General features: G+C 36.2%; 1 long non-coding RNA gene across 1 annotated transcript; it reads right to left on the bottom strand.

Moving 5' to 3' along the window:
* Positions 1-11,513: 11,513 nt before the first annotated feature.
* On the bottom strand, positions 11,514-13,686 carry LOC108497611. Its single transcript, XR_001874900.1, has 3 exons — positions 13,642-13,686; positions 12,461-12,539; positions 11,514-11,609 (listed from the first exon to the last, which is right to left on the bottom strand). It is a non-coding gene; the product is annotated as an uncharacterized LOC108497611 (long non-coding RNA).
* Between the last annotated feature and the right edge of the window lie 2,301 nt (positions 13,687-15,987).

Genomic DNA, 15,987 nt, shown 5'->3' with positions numbered 1-15,987 from the left:
TGAAGAATCTTGACATTCCACAAAGATGAGAAGCTCATGTGACAGGTTTTTCTTGATAATGGATGTAGAACAAAGATGAAAACAAAACCAAAAAGAAAAATAGATTTGCTAAGCAATGTGAAATAAATGAATCATGTTCTAAGTACTGCATTGCTAAAAGTGTCAACACTTTTTAATGAGTGCTAGTTGGTCCAATAAATGTAACATCTACTGGTAACTGTTTGCTGCCACTGAAAGCAACAGCAACAAGCAATAGAGCCAGTACCTGTGAAAAGCTAAGGCATATTGCTTACTAAAGCAATTCAAACTGCTTTTACACTGGTAACTCTGCATAAGTGGTCTCAAACACATAGTGAATCATGAAAAATTTATACAGATATTTCTTTTTGAAGCCAAACATATCCTCAAGTAAAACTATGAAGCATGAGCATAGAGTAGTTTAGATGTGTAATATAAAATTAAACACCGACAAAATCACTAGATATACAGGAAAGAAGAAGGTTTTTGACTGCTATTGTTATATTCCACAGGCAAATGAGGAAAGTAAAATCTTGCTTAGCATCGTTTTCTGAAATACCTATTTTAATTTGCAAGCCTTCCCAAATACTACCAGGGAATAGCCTTTACCTAGGCCGTATTTATTCAGGGAAATTATTTAATTCAAAGAAATTGTACTTTAAAATGTCTGGGGAAAAACCAAAAAAAGAAGAATGTGCCACAAAACAAGAATATCCTTATGGGGAAGAATAAATGTTCTTGTAAAGCAGTATCCTGTCTCCAGCAGTGACCAGCTGCAGATGCTTGAGGAAAGAATGTAAGAAAAAGAACCTGTGCTCTTTCTACTCTTTCACCACATCCTTATCAAAAAGGTGTATCTGGTCATAACCAGGGTCATTTGGTTGATCATTGTTAAGCCATGCAATGCTTAACTCTTATTGTTTTTAAAGGTCATCTTAATTTTGTTACTTCACTTGTATAAATATGTCATTTCCTCCTCAGTGACTTTAAAGCTCATTCTTCTGAAAGTTGTTACCTGTGTTCAACCTTCACTCTATGCCAAGGAGTTTTACTTGATTGCTTTATCTGGAAATTTCTTTGGTTTTGTCCTGTAATATTTAAGAGTTTTTCCATTAAAGGAATGCAAAATAAATTGGCAGACAAGCCACATTTCTGGGCAAACTGTCTGTTACCATCAGAAAGGGGCTCTGCTGCATCTGCCCCAAATTACCTATCACCATATTCTTATTATTTATCATCATAGTATCTTACTCTTGACCTTCTCAGAACAGTTTGCTTCGTGTGTTGTTCCATGTATGTTTTCCAGATACCAGAGCCACCTGATTTTGGGATGTTTTAGCTAAGTCTCAGACACTCACAGACAGTTAATGAAGAGGTCATTTGTGATATTTAAAAACATATTGAATCGACGTACAACAAAATTGCATAACAGCTGTATAAAATTTATTATGCATTAATGAAGGTTGTTAGCATCTGAATAATTACGTAATCAGTTGCCTCATGTGAAACAAAATGTACCATTCTTTACCAACATTATTGAATAAAACATAGAGAGTTTCTTCAGCTTACTATTTTAAGACAAATGACTCCTAAAATTTTGAGGAAAAAAAGAAATATTTTAATCTTCTAAGACAACAGCATTTTTATACTTCCAAAATGGTTTCCTCCAGTTGACCTATTTTCAGAATAAGTTTCTTAACTAATTCTTACATTGCTTAGTATATTGCATTGATTTCATGTGATAGATCTAGGCTTTTATTATATACATATATATAAATACACATATATAGAGACATATACATACATAAAGAAATATGTGTGTGTGTGTGTATACATACCATCTGTATCTGTAACTATATGTATGTGTCTGTGTCTGTATCTGTGTCTATGTCTATGTTTATGTAAAACTTCCTTTTGGCCTTTTTATGATCCACTGAGCCCCCTGCAATTATACATGGAAAACAAAGGTTGGCTGATGGCTGTCACTGAGGATGGGAATAGTGCTATCAGATAGAGAGATGAGAGCAGGTTGGGTTGATTGTTGGATGGCGGCAGACCTACGATATTGTCAACAATAACGTGGCAAAGAGAGGTCTGAAGCAAGGAATACTCTGCAACCAGCTTCCTAGAAGGAAAAAGGAGCTTTTTCCCTACAAAGCAGAACTTTGAAACACTGGTATCTAAGATCGATTCACCAAGTCTTTTTAAAGCAGCTATGATGTAAAATGGGAGAACTAAACTCACATAAATATTTCTGATTAATATTTCTAGTTATTAGTCCACAAGAGCCACATATTTCATGATTTAAGAGACACTTATTTCAACAAATCTGCAAACAGAAGAGAGATTTTTGAGACAAAGTTTAAGTTAAAAGAAGCAGATATTGTGCAACACTGTTACTATTTTAGTAATATGTATAAAGTGCAGACACATAACCACATGTATACAACACATATATACAAATAAAATGACTGGTACGTGCTGAAGGTGGAAAAGAGAACTTGTTAATTGCTTGTAGTTAAAAACAAACTTATTTTTAATCTTGTCACGTACATTCATTTTCCCACTGTGAATCAAATGTAATAAAAACCTGCAAGGGAACAAATGACAAAATCAGATTTTAAAAGTTACCTATATAGCCTAACAGATGGGTCTTTGTGTCACTGGTGATATTACATTGTGTTCTTTTAAAAATGAGCATTATATTCTTTTAAATTCACTTATATTAAAAAGTATTATTCCTCTGATAATCACACAGTGAATGCTGATCTGATTAGTTTCTTGGTCTGTGTTGCTACCTGGTAATAGAAAGAGAAATCAGAACCAACTCCCCTGCATATGTTTTACAACTTTTGTATCTCAGATATCAGTAACACAGAACATGTTGCTCAGTTGTTTGATACACCTGGAGTTTTCTCTGTTAGTCTGTCAGTCACTGGTCCCAGGGCTGTGTCTCATCCATACAGTTCTGTGTTTTTCCTGTCTCACAATACATTCTGTGAAATCCTGTTAAAATCCTGCAAATTCTTGCACTGCATAACTGAACTTTATCTCAACTCCAGTTAATTAAATCAATAGTAAGCCCTGGGCTTTGCACAAGCAATCCTGATGGGCATTGACTGACAGTGTCAGCTTTATAAAACATCACAGCATAAAGCTTTGTATAGCAAGTTAGTTCTTTTTCCTTCTCTTCATCACAGTTGCTAACATTTTGGCTATATCTAGTGGGTGGCAGTGATTCAGCCAGGGTAGTAACATGGAGTGCAATAAGAAAGCAAAAAGGCTTTATCTGTGATTAAATGTGCCTATAGACAGTTGTGATGTGTAAACAGTCTTGCTGCTGGTAACAGGTTGAAAAAATTTAACCTTAACAACAAGAAAAAAATTATATTTTTAAAATCCCTTAGATAATTCTTTATAAAGAAACTTAGATGTCTACAGTGGCAGTGTAACAGGGATACCTTCCCTGTATATTTCAGAAATTCTTTATCAATTATCCTTGCTTATAATGCTCTGGAGATATAACATACATACATACACATATAAATATTTTCAGACTTGCAAAGGTGAAATAAGACACAGATTGCATCAATCCCCAAGAGATGTACTGCAGCTATTTTTCCTAGACACAGGAAATTAATTTGAAATATGAAGTTTCCAAATTCAAATTTTTTAAATGATAATAAAGAGAAAATATTTATATTTATTTATGTTCTGCCTTGAAATAATAGCATAAGAGCATAAATTAATATGAATATGTTATTTTTTTTGTACTACACATCTCCTAGAATCCTGAAAAAAATGAAATATTTGACTTGAAAAAAAGTGCATGAAAGAGAAAATGGCAATTAAAATATGCTGGTTACAAGGGCCCTGTCATTATCCATGGCAGTAGCAGACCTCCTAAAGAATGCATGAATGTTTCAATGGAATAATCTAGATTGAAAAAAGAGTAGATATTTTTTTCTTCTAAAATATTTTATTGTATTTAAAACTTCTACTTTTAATACTTACAGAAAGGATTCATACTCCTTTTTTAAAAAGAATGGTTTAACCGTGTTTGATTAAAGTTTTATGATGTTCCCATTAAAAGATCCTATTTTCAGTTAGTTATAACTGACATAGTTTAACATTAATACTCTTATTATCTGTGTCAAATGCTTGTCTTAGCCTGATTCTGTTTTCACTTTCTGGGAAGATTTCATCCTGGAAAGCAAAGCTTATTCTCTCAAGTTAAACAAAATAGGTTGTTCAAATATAAATAAATTTTACATCACCATGACAGTTTCTTTGATAACCTAGTTTCTCTACACTCTGGAACTAATAGTTTGTTAAAGAATGTTTCTGTAATTTAATTTTTTTTAAAATTAACATTATATTTTAAGCTGCATCTTTGAATGATATCACAATTTTAGATAAAAGAGACTTGTTAAAATTGTAAGTTGAAATCTTTAAAAATCCAATATTTTTTTGAAACACCTAAGCCTTTCCTGATCATGGCTATAGCAAAAATAAATAGATTCCCTTCCCAGAGCTTTTGAACATGTTGCAAGCTTCAGAGACGCAGTTCATTTATGCCTTTCCCCAAAGCACTTGGTCATCTGTTCTCCAAAAAGGAAAGAGGAGGTGGTGCCAGTCTCTTCATCGTTATATCATATTTATGTTGTTTTAGACAAGAAGGGCAGGAAGGAAATGCATCTTACTTCAATGATCATGATGGTAGCAGGGATGCCAAAACCACGCAACTGAAAAGGCAAAGCCTTAAATCTTCTTAAGATTTCCAAAATGGGGTTTGAAAGTGGAGAAGAAATCAGCTGAAAGCTTGGATGGGACTAAAAAATGGTCCCAATGTTATGAAAAAAAAAAAAAAGTCAGAGAAACGGATTAACATCACATATTTCACAAGAAAGGAAACCAACTAAAATTACATAAAACACCCACAAACCCTGTAGATGGACAAATATTTCCCAAATAAAAGATCGTTCCAAATTTTTCTGAAAAAATGATAGATTTTTTTGGGGGGAAGGGGGACAGAGGAAGGGAGGTGAGGAAGGAAGAAAAATCATGTGGGAATGGAAATGGAATATCACTGAAAAAGTGACACATTCAGGAAGAAATGTGCCATTCCCATAGAGTTCTGCTCAGCCTATTCACACACACAGAACTCCACAGTTTTTTTCAATCCAATTTAATTTGGATGACTAAGTATTTTGAAATAGCAACTGAAATGTAGTAAAAGAAAACTGTCAGTCATATTTTCTCTGTCTCCTTAAGAGGGAACTGAAGGATAACAGGACACCACAAAAGTTTGTGTGGGAGTTAGGAAAGCATTAATGTTCAGAAGGGGAGATCAAAAGGACAGTAGAGGTTGTGCACAGACATCCAGCTGCAGGCACTGGGCCCTGTTCCTAGCAGCACTGAGTCTCCAGCTGTGGGTATGGTGCTACATGCTACAGCATCTGCAAGAATGCTGTCTGGTTTTATCCCCTCAGGGGTCTTCCTCAGGGTGCCTGAGGGCTACAAAAGAATCCAGGGAAGACTTGCTGTACTGCTTTGGTCCTTACACCTTTTGGTCTTACTGCTTTGCTGTTACCTGACGCTGTCCACTCTCCCTCTGCTTAGCTTTATTCAGGACACAGAAAGCCACTTTATCTCAGATAGCTACTTTTTACCCTCTCTAACTTTATGAAAATCTTTAGTGAAATGAGCTCAGACAAATACATTTTTCCTGGGGAACTTTTCAAGGAGCGTGCTGTCCCCTTTTGCCTTCTAAATGCAGTAACTATCAGTATAGTTATACTGATGAATCTAATTGATATTTTTTGTAATATTTTATCTCCTAGATTCCTCTGTGTTCTGGCTGATCGAAACTTAGGCTACTCTACAGCACTGCTGGTGGGCCAGCATCTTGCTTCTCATGGGTAAAATTCCTGTAATGTCTCTGGTAAAAGCCTTTGTCACAGGTGAAGGAGGTAGGGGAATATGGGAATACAAACATGCTGCAGTTTGCTTAAAGGGCAGAAACATCTGCTTGAGTCATGAGTGGCTTGGTGGCTGAGTTCAGCAGGGGAGAATCTGGCAATTAATCTGAAGTGTCACTATATTCAATAGAGATTGTTGTAGAGGGCTTCCGGGGACATCAAGGTAGCTCTCATGACCAAAGATTGCATATGTTTCTGTGGTTTATTAATTTTTAAAGACTTCACTGCACTCAAATTGTAAACTTCTTCTACGAATAAAGTCTGCTTCGTGACTTTCTTCATAAATGGTGACCTACTTTGTAGAAATAAGTATTTCAGTATGGATATGGGAGTTTCTAAGAAGATTCATATACCTACAAATTACAGTCTATGGAAAAAGAGCAGTTATTAGCTCTTTAAAGGAATAAGCTCTGAGATAATAAAATTTCCACCGCTTGGGGCCAAGTTTGCACTTTTGACTAATTGGAATAATTTTCATATACAAAACCAGAAGCAGAATTTGCCCTTCTTGATGAGTTCACTTCTGGTTTTCTACCTGTTTGAAAATAAGATTCCACTCTGAGATCATCCTATAGTCCCTGGACAAGTATAAAAGCTTTCAAAATACTATTTTAGGAATCTTGCCTAATCTGAAATCCATTAAAGATTATTAAGTACAGAAAATGGCGTATGGGTTATATATGAACAACAAATCTTTTTTAAATTTCAATTTCTCAATTTTTTCATCATGTTGTGCAGTATATATCATGTATCTCAATGTTGCTATATGCATCATGCAAGAGGACTGATTCAAAACCCACCTCAAACAGTAAAAATTATTTAAAAGGATTCTGGGTCAAGCCTTAACAGACTTCCAGACTCCCAAATATCTTCAATCCTGTTCCTTTTCAAATTTTTATTTTTATTGTTTTTTGGTTGGTTGATTTTTTTTTTCTTTTTTACAGATACCTTTGCAAAAGGACCTTATGGACTGGATTTTTCAGTGAAGCTACATGCAAGTTTTTCTGTCAACATTGTCTTTCTCCCCCTTATCTGCATCTTTGTGGAACTGAAATGGCACAAAACCTGAGCACTGGAACACATGGGCCCACTCCTGCTTTTCTTTTGCCCCTTGTGCCATGGACACAGATACAAAAGCATATATACGGGCAGTTTAGGCTGCGAAGGTCCCTGTCCTGAAGGTCCACTTCCACAACATGGTGGACCTAAAGATCTAGCTGGACATACTGAAGGCCAGTAGTCTGAACCTGGAAAACATACTTGATGCAATAGGAGCTTGAGCTAGAGTACCTGTTCTGAGAGGATCAGAAGTAATTCAACCTTGCCAGAGTTTCTTAAGGGTGTGCTGGTGTTCCCCAAGAAAACTACAGATTTAGGTCATCCTTTTGGAGGCAAGGGGCTTGCTTCTCAAGGATAGTACTTCCCAAAGAGTTCTCAGTGAGGTAGGTACAAATGTCTTTCTCTGGCTCTCTGTGATCCTTTCAGTCCTTGTGTCCCCTTGCAGGTTGTAGAGGGGCAGGGGAAGTGGTAGTAGTCAGCCTGTGGGGCAAATCCACGCTGGGACAGCTCACGAGACTACAAGCACATCTGGCACCCCATGTCTGATGATAACAGAGTTCCTCTCCCAGCCTCTGATCCCTTGATTTTCAGTGCAAATCCAAGATACATGCTGGAATCAGGGATGAGGGTGCCTACAGGGGTGGCTGTGGGAACATCTTGCAGCACAAGGATCCTTCTCTGAGGAACATCCAAGCACATCCCAGCCTGTTGTCCAGTGTGCTTTGCCTTGCTGGATTTTTGCAGTGATGCTCCCATGCTACCCCTTCTCCTGCCACTTCCAGAGAGTTCACTTTCATTTTCACTACCAGGACCCACTGTCTAGCATCCATGAGCCCCACTGGATGTTGTTGGCCAAGGTTGCAGGAGGGACAAGCTGCAGCCTTTCCCTCTGCCCAGAAGTGCTCTGATTCCTGTGAACAGCAAACAGCTCCCAGCATGGAATCATGCAATCATTAAGATTGGAAAAACCTCTGAGACCAACAAGTCCAACCATTCCCCTAGCACTGCCAAGCCCACCACTAAACTATATCTACATATGCCCCATCCACATGCTTTTTTGAGCACTTCATGATATTGTGATGACTCTGCTGTGCCCCCTTCTGAAACCATCAGGATTAGTAGAAGTTTTCATTTATTTTCTTCTCAAATTTCAGTATCTTACCAATTTATCATTCAGAAATTTTGCCACTTTCTTGCTTGCTCTTTTCTTATTCTCTTCCTGACACCTATCTCTCTTTTTGACAGAAACAATATTCCTATCTTTAGTAAACTTTAAAATTCTCTATTCTAATGTTTTGTAAACATTAGAATGTTATTTTTTTGACTTATTTTATTTGAAGTTTCATCTAATCTAATAAAAGGTGAATAAAAATCTTTGTGAGACTTTCACTGCTTTCTGGATCAAGAACAAAGGGATTAGTTATTTAATCAGTAAATAAATAAAATACACCATTGAAATATCATGTGCTACAGTGATTGAGCGGTATTGTTCAGTAGGATAACTAAAATCCGTTTTCATTTTAACAGATTTTGAAGAAATTTTTGAGCTTAAAATTTACTATTTAAAATTTGAACACTTTTTGAGAATACAGTTCCTCAAATTATACACTCACAAATTTGTACTTTTAAAAGCTTCTTATCCCTCTCTTACTATATAGAAGGTACATATGAGGGGAAAGTGTGGGACCAGCTATCCTGAGAATAACTAAATGTAGTAACTTGCAGTTTTCAAAAAATGCAAAAAATGTAAAATATAAAAATAATGCCCTTAAAGTTTAATTAATAATTTTGGGGTTTTCCTTCTTTTGGAACAACAACAAATATAGATATGTATACTTTTATATACTTACATGATTTAGAAGCCTTACAGTGCTGTGCCCATAGTCCCTTTGATATGGGTTTTTATTGAATCTCATTAAAGTCTTGATTCTGGAATGCTTCTTTAACCGAACAAATTGAGACTCTAAAGGTTCTCATACTGGAGCAGGACCAAGTCAAACCTTTCTATTGATAAGGGTTACCTATTAGCCCCTAATTTTCAATATTGAAGTCTCAATTATTTTCAAGAAAAAATTCCAGAGATTGATTTTTTTTGCATTGTTTTATGTGCTTTCTTAGGAGCAAGTTTTGGATTCTTGATAAAAGTAGAACAAAATATTCCAAATTACCATACATATGACTTCTGGAAAACAAGGAAGTTAAGTATCATTCATACAAATATTTAAACTGTCAGAGACCTTAAAATGGGAGCAAATTTTAAAAAGTTTGTAGACCTTCCAAGGCTTTTTAAGCTTCTATACCACAGTTCTTCAAATAAATAAGAATAAAGAACTGCTTCAACACTGAGCTCAGTGAACTCTTGCATTCCTTACTAGACTTAAATGAAATTACTCATGGTCAATGATTCTAACTGTCCTAACAACTTTCTATTTTTCACTCCAGTCTTGCTTTCTAGTTAGATGCAAATTAAAGGTACCTTACTGTGTGCTTAGAAACTCTCTTTTTTGCATAATAAGGTGTCATGTCTATTATTTAACAGCTAGCCATGTTGATATACAAATGTATAAGCTGTTCAACAAAGTCAATTTTTAATACAGCTAAAACTTCTTACACAATGTGAGACTATGACAACAAAAATTTCCCTTGCGGTATACAGTATTTGTCATGTTCCATGGGAATTTTTCCAGAAATGTTTGTTTCTTTTACTTAAGTTAATTTCTTTTACTGCTTGCTCTAGCAATCAAAACTGTCTCACTATAGTCCCATATTCTCCCACTTACCTGTCTTATACACAGATGACCAGAAAAGAGAAAAGAAGGGAAATAATTTCCTCAAATCTGGGTATATAATCTAATACAGAATGAATTCTGATCTCAGTCTTATGTGAAGTAAAAAATTATGCATTTGTGCCAAAAGCAAAATTAATTTAAAAAATTATTTTTATCTGTTTTAATCTTTTTTTTCTTCAAAATTACGTAGGGTTTTGTCGTATCACAGCCAACACAGACAGTATTTTCATCATCCCAAGCTCCATATGAGAAAATATTTTCATATATTTTCATTTTAATTTATCATTTTTAGCTGTTGTGATAAAAATGAAAACCTTGTTTATGACCTCCTTATTTAGGCATTTCCTTTCTTCCTTTCTTCCTTTTTTATTTTCCTTTCCAATTTTTTTCATTTTGTCTAAAAACATTGGAAATGTCTTCACCTTCTTGTATTCTTAAGGTGTTACGTGGTAATAAAAAAACCTGTCCTTTCTCCACTCATATCAGATGGCCTTTATCTTCATTACTCTCATATTTATCTGAAACAGATCACCTCACCTATCCTTGCTTTGTTGCCTATCGCTCTTTTACCGCATTCCATTCTACAGCAAAGCTCAGAATTGGAATGGAAGGCAAGTTGTTCCAAAGAAAAATATTTCTATTATAAAACTCACCACAGGTAGATTTGTTTATGTCAGGTTAGCATGGTGTAAACATACTTGAGAGATGACATTTCGTTCTATGTAAAATAAATAGTTGGATTAATTGATATATGTTTCCCCACAATAAGTATGTTTGATATTCCCTGCCTCACAGCTATTGCTTTTAGAAATATATCAATCACAACTGCATCTCAAATTATACATTTTTGTATAAAGCACAACATGTGTATGCAGACCAAAATCTAAAAGAAATCCCATTTTCTGAAAAATATTCTGAAAAATATTCCATTCAAATGTATAAAGAAATGTGGCTACTTGGGGTCATTTGTGCATTACGTGCTTTTCTTGAAATGAAAGCGTGATTCGTTTCTACATTCACTTTTATGTCGATACAGTTCCATCTGAGATCTTTGCATCCTCCAAAATTGACTATCTTCAGACAAAGGAAATTTATTTTATGCAACACCAGTAGAGGCACCAAAATCTGACCTACTGGAAAAAAATACGATTTTATATACTGCCTCTAAAAATTACAGCCAAACACTGACAAACTGATTTCTCGTGGAAAGCTTTCCCTCGCTAAAGAGCAGTGGTTTATTCAAAACTTGTTGGCAATATTCACTATTTAGTATAGTCAAATCTTATTATTTTGTTAATAAATTATTCTATCCCAGCCTTGCTTACTCAGCTATGTAAATTAATTAAATTAAATCAATTTCTATGGATTATTTTAAATAAAAATTTACATAGCTAGTTAATGACCAATCTTTCGCTTTTTGTGGATGGCAAATATGTCCCTATCCACTTTTTCACTCACTATTCCCCCAGCAGGATCGGGGGGAGAATCAGAATGGCAAAAGATAGAAAACTCATGGGTCGAGGTAAAGAGAGAATTTAACAAGTGAAGCGAAAAAAAAGAAGTAAACAAACAAGCGATACAAAAATAATCACATCACCAGAAGATCCATGTCCATACTACAAGCAATGGCCACCTTGGGAAAATTCCCACAGATTTACCTCTGACCCTGAGGTTTCATGGCATGGAACATCCCTTTGGTCATTTTGGATCAGGTCTCCTGGCTGTGTCTCTCCCCAACTCTTGTGTGACCCCAGCATACTCACTGATTGGGCAGAGTAGGAAACAGAGAAAGGAAACAGTGGGAAACAGAGAAGGCCTCGATAGTGAATAAGCAGTGCTCTGTAAAAGTCAAAATATTGCTATCAACACTGATTTGGCCACAAATCTAAAACACAGCACCATACGGGCAGTGTAATGCCCCAGTCTGCATGGTAGGTTTAAGGGAAGGTAGCTGGATTTGCTCTCGATGGCACATAGGAGAAACAATAAGATTCTCCAGAGGTTCAAAAACAACTTTTACTTGCAAATTTTTGAACATGCCAATGGAATAAGTACTGGGCAAAGATTAACTTAGTGAACTTTAACATATCCAGATACAAGGCACTTAGCAAGGCACTGAGTGGAATTTTCCTTAGTCCACTTTGCAATATATTTTGAGAAGAAGAAGATAAGAAAAGAGAAAGAAAAAAGAGAAAGGAAGATAGTCACCACCCAAGGATCCAGCATGGTCTCAGCAGCTTTTAAATCCAGGGTAGTGGAGTGTGCCATACAGCACATATTTCACCATGCTCTTATCTGTTCCGGTCTGCTGGGGCCCTCCAGGTGGGCTTATGCTAATTTCAGCACCAAAATCTCATACTTTACACAGACCCAGAATATTCCTGGTGGTCCCATGAGGTCAACCACCCCCACTACAGTACAGGTCAGCAGCTGACTTTTCAAATGCTCCTGAGCTACTCAGCACAGTTTGAGAAGGCTCAAGGGGGTGGGGGGAGCAGTGCACCACCCCGCCTACACAGAGCTCACTCTGTTCCCCCACCGATTCCCATCAGGTTGTTTTGAGCCAGTCAACCATTCCTCTAGTCTCCTACAGGCTGCTATGAGGAAAGTTACCTTCATCCCAGACAAAGTCAGTACATTCCCCTTTCAAAATGAATAGCTATGTATTTCATTTGAGTCATGGTGGTGAAATCTGTTCATAAGGAAAAAAGAGGACTTAGATTTGTACTCCTGATTCTGTGGTGAAATGTCTCATTTCATTCAAATGGTTAAAGAGATCTGCTCTATTTTTTCTAAATATGGAGGCATTGTCATGAGAAAATTACTTTTTTTGCCACAACATTGCCAGGAGGGAAAGTCCTGTTTGTTAACTATGCTGCCGATGCCTAATGGGAGTAAAAGCACTAATAATTATAAAAACAGGTTTTAGACAGATGAAGTGATTATAATTTTTTTTTTCTGGGAAAATCTGTGTTTCAATGATTTGAAATGTATTTTAAACTATAAATGTATTCAGAATATTCTGCACATTCTATGGAAATTTTGCATTTAATTGGAAGAGACCTTTAAGTACAGAAAAATCCAAGTGTTTTGCTTTGTTGCTTTTTAAATTACTTAAAATCTAAGATTTTATGCATTCACTTTTTTCTAATCTCTTGACAATCTAGTCAATTTCTCTAAATTTAAAATAATTTTCAAAAATCAATTTGGCATAAGTATAAGTTCATAATTAGTTATTAATACATTGCTAAACAGTCATCTTGCAGTCATTAGTAAATGTGTAATCCTCAAAAGAAACATATGCATTTAACAGCCACAGCTGCCTAGCACTTCATTAAAGGACTAGAAAACTGAGATTTAAGTAATGACCAAAGAGTCCCTTAATCAGCTTTTGTTTCATGGACACAGATTGAATACAGTTTAATACAGGGGGAAAAGGGAGAGAGAGTAGTAAATGTTAAGACCAAGGTTAAAGCATAACTTAACCCCAACAGGTTTAAATTAACCAGGTCTCTTTTCTAGGTTGTTTGAGTTAGACACTAGGAAGGAATTAATTACACTGTAGGCAATGAAATACATAGATGAAATATTAGGTCACAAGCATTTAAATTGTGAGAAAATGCTAAGGGTTATAGTATTATTGTGAATGAGAAAGAGAAGGGACTGGTAGATTATGTCTGAGAAGCAATTTGTGATAAAACTTTCTTTGTAGTTTGATCCAAACTCAAAATTTCATGTGATAAGTATAGTTTAACTTACTATAGAGACAGGAATTATGATCCCCTAATTCATACCTTTTACTGAGAGGCAACTGCATGTGTGCATATCTAAAGACTGATTATGCTGAGCAGTAGAAGAGAGACTATTGTGATGTATTGACCTTGGTGGAATGCTACGTGGTCCCCAAGCTACTCTATCACTCCCTCTTCTCAGCTGGACAGTGGAGACAAAACAAGATGGAAAGCAACTTGTAGGTTGAGATGAAGCAGTTTACCAAAGCACAAGTGAAAGGTCTTGTGTGCACAAGCAAAGTGGAAAAAAAAAGACTTTATTCTCTACTTCCTAACAGCAAGCAATGTCTGGCCACTTCCCATGAAGTAGGGCTTCGGCACATGTAGCAGTTGCTCCAGAAGGCAAATGTAAATAAGAAATGCCCCTCACTTCCTCCTCCTTTCCTTAGCTTTTATATCTGAGCTGACACATGGTATGGAATGTCCCTTTTGTCAGTTTGGATAAGCTGTACTAGTTGTGTCCCCTCCCAGGATTTTACCCATCCCCAGTCTACTGATGAGGGGCAGAATACTGGAGAGACAGCACTCATGCTGTGCCAGCACTGCTCAGCAGTATACAAAACACTGGAGTCTTACCAGCACCTTTCTAGCTATGAATGCACAGCACAGCACTGTGAGGGCTGCTATGGGAAAATGGAACTTCACCTCAGCCAAGACCCAATACAATTATCCATAGCACACAGTCTGCCACATACACTTAAAGGAGTATTTTGGTTAATCTCACTGACTTAATTGGCACAAATTCATTCACATTCCTAGAGGAAGAAGAAAATTTCTACCTTTGAACCTAGTCTAGCATGAAATAAGTTTCCAGACAAGGAAAATATTGAAGACTGGAGATGAAGCCTCCACATTCTAAATGCTTGTAATTTCAAGTAGTATGCGTGGAGTGAGATCACAGAATCAAAGAAAAAAAAGAGGTTGGAAGGAATGTCTGGAAATCAAGACCCCACTTGAATGAAGGATAGTTTAAAACCTTAAATAAGACTGTTCACAACTTCTCCAATCAAGTTTTAAATATCTCTAGGGATGGGGATTCCACCCTTTCCCTGTTCTGGTACTTAACTGCTGTCATTGCAGTTAAGCATTCAGTTTCCTAATGTGCAGTTTGGATTTCCTTTGTTGCAACTAGTTTTTTGCCTTGTGTCTTTATGTGCTGGTTTTAAAATAGAATTAGTATCCTTCATATTAGCTAGTATGGTGCTACTTTGGATTTGTGCTGGAAACAGTGTTGATAACATAGGGATATTTTAGTAATTGCTGAACAGTGCTTACACATCTCAAGGACTTTTCTCCCTCTCACCCCACTCCACCATCAAGGAGGCTGAGGGTGCACAGGGAGTTAAGAGTATTGGGACAGCTGACCCCAAATGATGAGAGGGACATTTCACACTATATGGCATCATTCTCAGCAATAAAAAACTGGGGGAACCTTTAGAGTGATGGGATCTGTCTTTTGAAGTAACTATCAAATGTGACAGAGCCCTGTTTTCCTGGAGATGCCTGAATGCCTGCCTGCTGGTGGGAAACAGTGAATGAATTCCTTGTTCTGCTTTCCTAGTATGCATGGCTTTTGCTTTACTTGTTAAACCATCCTTATCTCAATTCAAGAGTTTTCAGTGTTAGTCTTCTGATTCTCTCCTCCATCCCATCGGTGGTCAGTGAATGACTGGCTGTGTTGGGTTTAGTTGACAGCTGGAGTTAAAGACAGATAGTCCTTTTTGATGCACAACATGGTACTCAAAAGGTTCAAGACAATAACAGATTTGATTAGAATATGCTAGATCACATTTATGAGAATGAATAGCAGAATAATTACTACAGTTTCCCAAACAAGTTCTAGAATACTCAGTCAATATATTTGTCATTAACTTCTCTTCAATTGCAGGAAAAGGAGAAAAATAAAAATAAAATACCCTCCACACACACACATAAAAAGCTAGAACAAGCCTTCAATGAATTTCAAAGCCTTTTAACTAGCAGAAATGTGTTTTTAAAATAATACAACCGAAGATGACATTAAGCATATCTCTTGAAGTATGTCACCTGGGATTAATTTATATAATAAGTGGGCAGGCAAGCTTGTTAAACAATTCTGTATATTGAGAATTTAGATATCAAATGCTCAGGTAACCAGATAATCTGGCTTATTAACGTGCAACAAACAAAATACCTTGGAACAAGGAATAAGGGAAAATTGCTCTGGGGATTACCATATTAATACTATACAGTGTCAAACACAATGCAGAAGTAAGACTTAATTTTTTTTTTGCATCAAGCACTAAATGCAAATAGAAAAGAAGATAGAATCTTCTGTTTCTGTGTTCCCGGAGAACATGATGTTGATTA

This window comes from Lepidothrix coronata, unplaced genomic scaffold (genome assembly GCF_001604755.1).
Source record: "Lepidothrix coronata isolate B3197 unplaced genomic scaffold, Lepidothrix_coronata-1.0 Scaffold50, whole genome shotgun sequence".
NCBI lineage: Eukaryota > Metazoa > Chordata > Aves > Passeriformes > Pipridae > Lepidothrix > Lepidothrix coronata.
This window is presented reverse-complemented; position numbering and strand designations above follow the sequence as displayed.